This window comes from Balearica regulorum, chromosome 7 (genome assembly GCF_011004875.1).
Source record: "Balearica regulorum gibbericeps isolate bBalReg1 chromosome 7, bBalReg1.pri, whole genome shotgun sequence".
NCBI lineage: Eukaryota > Metazoa > Chordata > Aves > Gruiformes > Gruidae > Balearica > Balearica regulorum.
Genome location: NC_046190.1, coordinates 36,320,387 through 36,326,712, shown reverse-complemented (window position 1 = coordinate 36,326,712; position 6,326 = coordinate 36,320,387).

Genomic DNA, 6,326 nt, shown 5'->3' with positions numbered 1-6,326 from the left:
CCCCCCCTGCACTACTCGGCGCCCCCGGGGGTGCGGGCAGGGCCGCCGGGAGGGCGCAGCCCCGGCGGGACGAGAGCCCCCCGCTCCTTCACCAAACCGGCGCGGCGGCTCCCGGCCGGCGATATCCCGGCGCCGGGAGCGGCCGGCCCGGCCCGGCCGGGCTGCGGCGGTGCGGGGGCAGTTCCCCCGGCCAGGCCCGGTTCCCGGCCCCGCGCAGTGCGGTGCGGGGCGGTGCGGGACGGTGCGCGCTGCCTCTCCAGCGGCGCGGCGGGCGGGCGGGCAGCCCCGCTCCCCCGCGGCAGCGGCGCTCGGAGGGCGGGGGGAGCAGGGCCGAGGGGGGCCGGCCACCGCGGCGGCTCGGGCGCCCCTTCTCGAGGGGCGGCTCGGGAGGGCAGGGAAGGATGAATAGGAAGGGCCCGGCGGGGTTTTTTGTTGAGTTTTTTGTTGGGTTGGGGTTTTTTTTGTTGTTTTTTTTTCTGTGCCTGTGCAATTGGATGACAAAAAAATCTGGCGAGCGAGTTTCCAAGCCTCAGACTGCCCACTTCAAACGTCCTTCAAACAAAAGCTGAAGAGGAAAAGAAAGCCCCACCTGGTACCGCTGTTTGCTAAAATAATAATAAATAGATTTCGTTTAATAAATAATTACAAGAGATTGTAAAGTGGAGTGCTTTGGGAAGCATTAATCATGGGGCTGGGGGCAGACATCACCTGCTGGCAAACAAGACAACTTTATTGTTAAATCACCTTCCCACTGCCACTTTCCGATAACTCCCTCCCGTCGCCACAAAGCCCGGCCGGGTATGTTTACTCATAGTTAGCATAACAAGCACCATATTACCACAAACGTGATAAAAATCTCCGGGGGCACCGCGGCGGGCTCCCGCTCACACCTGGCCGGGCCGCCCCGGCGCGGAGCTGGCACCCAACGGCCCTTCCAGGAGGGGCCCTTCTGCCGTTTACATTGGCCTAGTTTATGTTGCTTTATAACAGGTTTACTGCAATCCCTATCTCCCGGCCCTATTTGTCTTATTTTATTGAAAACATATGGTAACCAGCCCAGCCCCGGCGCATCTCTCGCCTGCCAGGCGTCGGGGACGTTTTGCGAGCCGGGGCTCGGCCGCAGCCCGCCTGCCCGCCGGGGGCTGTTTGCTCGGGAGAGGGGAGGGCAGATAAGGCCGAGCCCCCTCCCGACCCCTCTCTCCCCGGGCCGAGGGGCCGCCGGCCGCTCCGCGCACCTCCGCCCGCCCCGGCACCTCCGGTGCGCGCCCGCGCCTCCTCCCCGCGGGGCTGCGGCTGCAGCGGGGGCCGCTCGGCCGAGGCACCTGCGGCGGGGCCGCCCCCCCATCCCCTCGCTCCCCCCCCCCGGGGCCGGGGCCGGGGCTGCTCAGGAGGTACCGTGATTTGCGGTGCCATATGTCGAGCGGCTCGGCGGAGCGCAGCCCTTCAGAGCCGGAGCAGCTGCTGCCCCGGCCCTACCTACCCGGCGCATAATACCTGGGAGCCGCAGCTCCGCGTCCCCCTTTGAGAGGGCAGCGCGGCTGGGCCGGCTCCGCTCCTCTGTTTTGTGACTTTATTGTGGCGCCCAACAGATGCACGCCTGCCCCTCCTGCCCCTCGCCCCGGTGCGAGCGCGCTGCTCGGGACACAAGGAGCACAGATGCCAGGCGCAAGGTGCACCAGATGCCCCCCTTTGTGAATTCGAACAATATTTCTCCCTTCCTCCACCCCCCTTCCTACAAGAGGGAGAGGAGAAGGGGCGCAAAAAGGAAAATTTAAAAAAAAAAAAAAAAAAACCCAACCCAAAACAACAAGGGAGAAGAAAGGAAAGCCCCCGGCAAGCAGCGCCGGGAGCGCGTCCCCCCTGGAGCCGCCCGACGGGGCGCACGGCCGGGCGCAGCGCCGCGGCCCCGGGCAGGGAACCGGCCCCCGGGCAGGGAGAGCGCAGCGCCGCGGGGACACCCCGCCGCGTCCCCGGGCAGGCGGCCGGCCAGGGCGAGCAGGGGCCAGGGGTGACCGCCGGGGAGAAAGGAGCCTCCCCGGGAAATCCTTAGTCGGTGAGCGCCGAGCAAGCGGTTCCCCTCCCAGAGGGAGGAAAGGAAAAGAGGTACCGCGGGAAGGAAAGGCAGGGAACAGATACCGGGTACCAAAGGGCTGGTCGGATACTGGGCTGCAGTGCCTACAGGTGGGTGCTGTGAAACCTGTTACCTTAAAGCACTCACCCAGGCATCTGAGTATCTGCCCGGGTAGGGAAAGGTGGCCCTCACCTCTCTGGGAGTCGGCGGCCTCCCGTCATTCCCAGTTCTGCCAGGCATGCTCCCCTCTCCACTTGTGGCAACGGGTTCCTTGCTCCAGCCCGTTTCACCTGCCAGAAAGAGGGTTTCTGCTCTACCCTGAGGAGAGCCTGAGCAGACAGGATGGGTTACACGTGCAGCAGACTCTCTCATTCTGGTTTTCCAAGGGCTTTAAGCTTTACAAGTTTCTGGCGAGATCTCACAGAAGCCACCGGCACCACGACATTCCTCTGGTGGTTGAATGAAACGCAATGGGGGATTAACAGGCGTTCAAGCGCGGGTCCATCCTTAACTCGTCAGCAGCCCCAGTGGGCCCGGAGTAAGCCCGTACTTGTGTATCTGCCTGCATGGAAATCTCAAAGAATAACTGCAATTAGAAATGTGCTGTCTCCACAGCTACAATTCAACAGGAGGAAGCTTTCACGGCAGGATATCTCCAGCACTCGGACTTCACCATCTGGCAGTGGTTATCTTCAGCTACCAGTTGGACAAGAGAGACTTGAGGCTTCAGTATTCATTTGTATCAACCCTCCTTTGGCCATCAGTAAATAGTCACGCACCATGGACATGCTGACCTCAGACTGCTGTCTTCCTAATCGGCACTTCTCTCCTGTAAGAGTAAAAATCGAACTTCTGGCATTTTGATGCACGATGAGGGTATAAGCGGTGCAGACTGGTCGTATTGGCTTGCTGTGGCACTCCTCACTACCCAGCTGCCCATCGAAGAGACGGACAGTGCTTCCCAACCTCCAAAAATAAAGATGTGGTTTCCTCTCTGATTTAAAGACTCCACTGGTCAAACTTTGAACATACCAGAAAGCACCAGAGCTGACTTTCGAGAAGTGAAAAAGTTGCTAAAAGCCAGGAGACTGAAAGGAAATTCCTCATCTGGCCTGGAAACAAGGGCAGAGGTGCCCTGAGGGACTCCCGCACCACTAACCCCCCTCCAGATCTTCATCGAAGCCCTCAACAGGAGACAGAGGGAGACGTGGGGGCTTTGACCCTTCCTTTGTGAACTGATGTCGCTGCCACATCACTGCCACGTCCGGGTGACGTGCCCAGCGCGGTGCTGGGGTCACTGCTCGAGCTGAACCTCTGCTAGCAGGAGGGATGCGATCCATAAAGGTGTGGCGTGTGGATATTTTGCTCGCTGGCCCCGTGACCTGCCCAGGACCAGCTCACACTCCTCCCAGCACCGTTCTCAGCTGTGCCGTACACATCTGGCAGCCCTCAGTGCTGTGATGACAGTTCTGGTACTGACCGTCCCAGGGAGCTGGATGCGGTTGCCGCCCCCACACCAAGCCAAGCCAAGCAACGCCAGCTGCTGTAGCTCACCTGCCCACACCCCCAACGCATGACCCCATCCCTTCCCTGACCATCCCCATACCAGCCCTGTCTCTTCCCATCTCCTCTCTCTTTCCAGCCGCAGGAAGAAGCATCCCTCCTCACCCACCTTCCTCTGTCCCAGCCTCGCCATCCCCTCGCTCCCATCCCCGCGTCTTCGTGCCCCTCTCCTGGCACGCCTTGCGCTGGTGTCCCCATGGGGCAGCCTCATCCCAGCTCTCCCCAGCTATCCCTGCCCATCTGCACACGCTCCATCCCGGTTCCTGATGCTGGTACCCCTCTCCCAACCCTTCATCCAGCATTGGGGTCCATCTGCTGAGACCCTGACCTTTGAATTGGAGCCTTCGCCTGTCCTGCACTACTGCAGTGCTGAGAAGACAAGTTTATATCCAGAAGGGATCACTTTCTTCTCCGAGTCGAGGGGGAAACTGGGGAGCCCACGAGTGGCACAGCCCCTCTGCCAACCCTTGCCAGGACCTCTGGGAAGGTGAGCAGCCAGCCTGACTTCTGTGTCTCAATGAGAAATGATGTATTTGCAACAAAAAGGAAAAGAAATCTCTGGCTGTTTTCACACAGAACACTGTGCAATCGTAACACATAGTTTGAGCTGCAGCCCGGCTCTGCAAGACAAGTGACCACCAGCCTGTATCAGTGCTTGGCAACGCAACTTAAAGGAGTCACAACCGAATCTCACGCCAAGAGGTTGTAACAGGGGGAGAAAGGCAGTGATCTCACGGCAGGTACCAGCAGGGAAGCCTCAAAGCACCCTCCCGCCTGGGTGCACCCAGAGCATTTTAGCCATTTGCGTGGCTACGCAGCGCCCAGCTGCAGGGGCGGGAGCACCAGCTCCTTGCCGGCTGTGCCCACGCAGCCGGGCTTGAGCCCGAGCCAGGGGGGATGCTCAAGCCTGCAGCCCAAAGGGCAACCTGCTCCGATGGGGCTCTCGCCCACAAACCCCCTCGGGGATGGAGACCATCCCCAGCCGCCCCGTGAAGCGCTGCTAACTCCTCTGAAGCTGTGAGAGGGTCTGAGCTGGGTCCCAACCTTGCCACAGGTCTGCGGCACAGCACCGGCACCGGAGATGTGGGGGGCACAGGGCTGCCATCCCCCACATGTCCCAGGGTCCCAGCAGCTTTCTGGGTTTTATCAGCCCCCTTATCAGTTTCCTTCGTTATCACATTTCTTCAAACCTACTACAGCTCCTTCGGGTACCCTGCCCCAGCCACCCCTGGCAGTTCCGGGGTACCGGCACCTTTTGGGGGTCTCTGGCTCCGGCAAAGCCCCTGAGCTCAGGGACACGTTGCCTGACATCCCCCATCATCGATCGTCCTTTCACCCCAGGGGCTACACCTCCCTCCCCCAGCTCTTCACTGCAATCCCCACTATTTTCCACCATCATTTAAGTTTCTGAAGTAATTTCTTTTTTCTTTTTTGTCCTTTTTTTTTTTTTTTTTAAAGCAAACCATCTACCATATGTTCTCCCCTGAAAGGGGTAATTGTTAACAGATCATTAAAACACCGTGGCGAGTGCTCTGAGATTCCTTCCCTCCATCTTACGCATTATCCCGTCTCTGTCACCCTTTCAATGCGGCTTTGAGGGCTCTGCTTTTCTAACTTTCTTCTCGAGGAAAAAAAAAAAAGAAAGAAAAAAAAAAAAGGAGAAAGAGCCACTAAAGTGACCCTCTTCACAGCTCTCCTCCTTGCTTTTCAATGTCTTTTTCGACACCCAACAATAATCGGGGCGGGGGGCTGACATGCCGCTGCTGCTGCCACGGGGCTGGGGGCAGCAGGGCCGCATCCTGCCCCGTTCATGGGGTGCCAGGGTTGGGAAGGCAGGGCGAGGTGGGGCAGGGGTGCTCCAGCTGCCCCGCAAGTACCAACAGCCTCTCCTTCCGCTGCTGGGCAATGGAGCTGCTCACCATGGGATGCTCATAAGATGCATCCCATCTGTCCCGGTCCCTTTGTCCCCGCTCCCGGGTCGGGGGCTGTGGGATGGCCCCTGACACACACACATCCCACTGAGATAGAGAATATTTCTTAGGGAGCTCATTTCCTCAGGTGGATCAGACGCTTTCAGTGGCACAAACACATTTTGTACAGAAATAGGCTAGCAGCTGGCTGGGAACAGAACTAAGCCCAGAGATGGAGCTGTTTGGGGGGGGGGGGGGGGGGGGGGGGGGCTTGGGCATTTCATGTCCCTTTCCTGGAGGATGAACACCATTTTAGGAGACACCAAATGCTGGAAAGCTGGGGACCATCAGGGCATGGACCACTTTCATCTGAGCCATGGTCTCAGCTCAGGTGAGCACAGGCACAGCACCAGCGTCTGTCCCCTTTGCTGGGACAGGAACCTTCCCAAAGCTGCACTCATGCGTCTGCCAGCCCCATGCATGGGGAGAAAGATGCCGGGAGGGCTGTGAGCACCATCATCCTCAGCAGTCCTGTTCGGTGCCATGTTTAGCAATGCCATTTTACAAGAAAAATGAGCCAGCAAAGCTACATCAAACCTGGGATATGCCTGATGCTGTGGCAAGCCAGGGGGCTGAAAAATCATCACCATCATCTCAGAGGGCCCTGAGATGAGCCAGGAGGGCTCGCAGCTGCATAGCCCCTCACCGTGGAGAGAAGGGTGAGGAGAAGACCCAAGAGAGGCAAAGGCACCTCCCGACAGCAGCATTATACCCGCCCGATT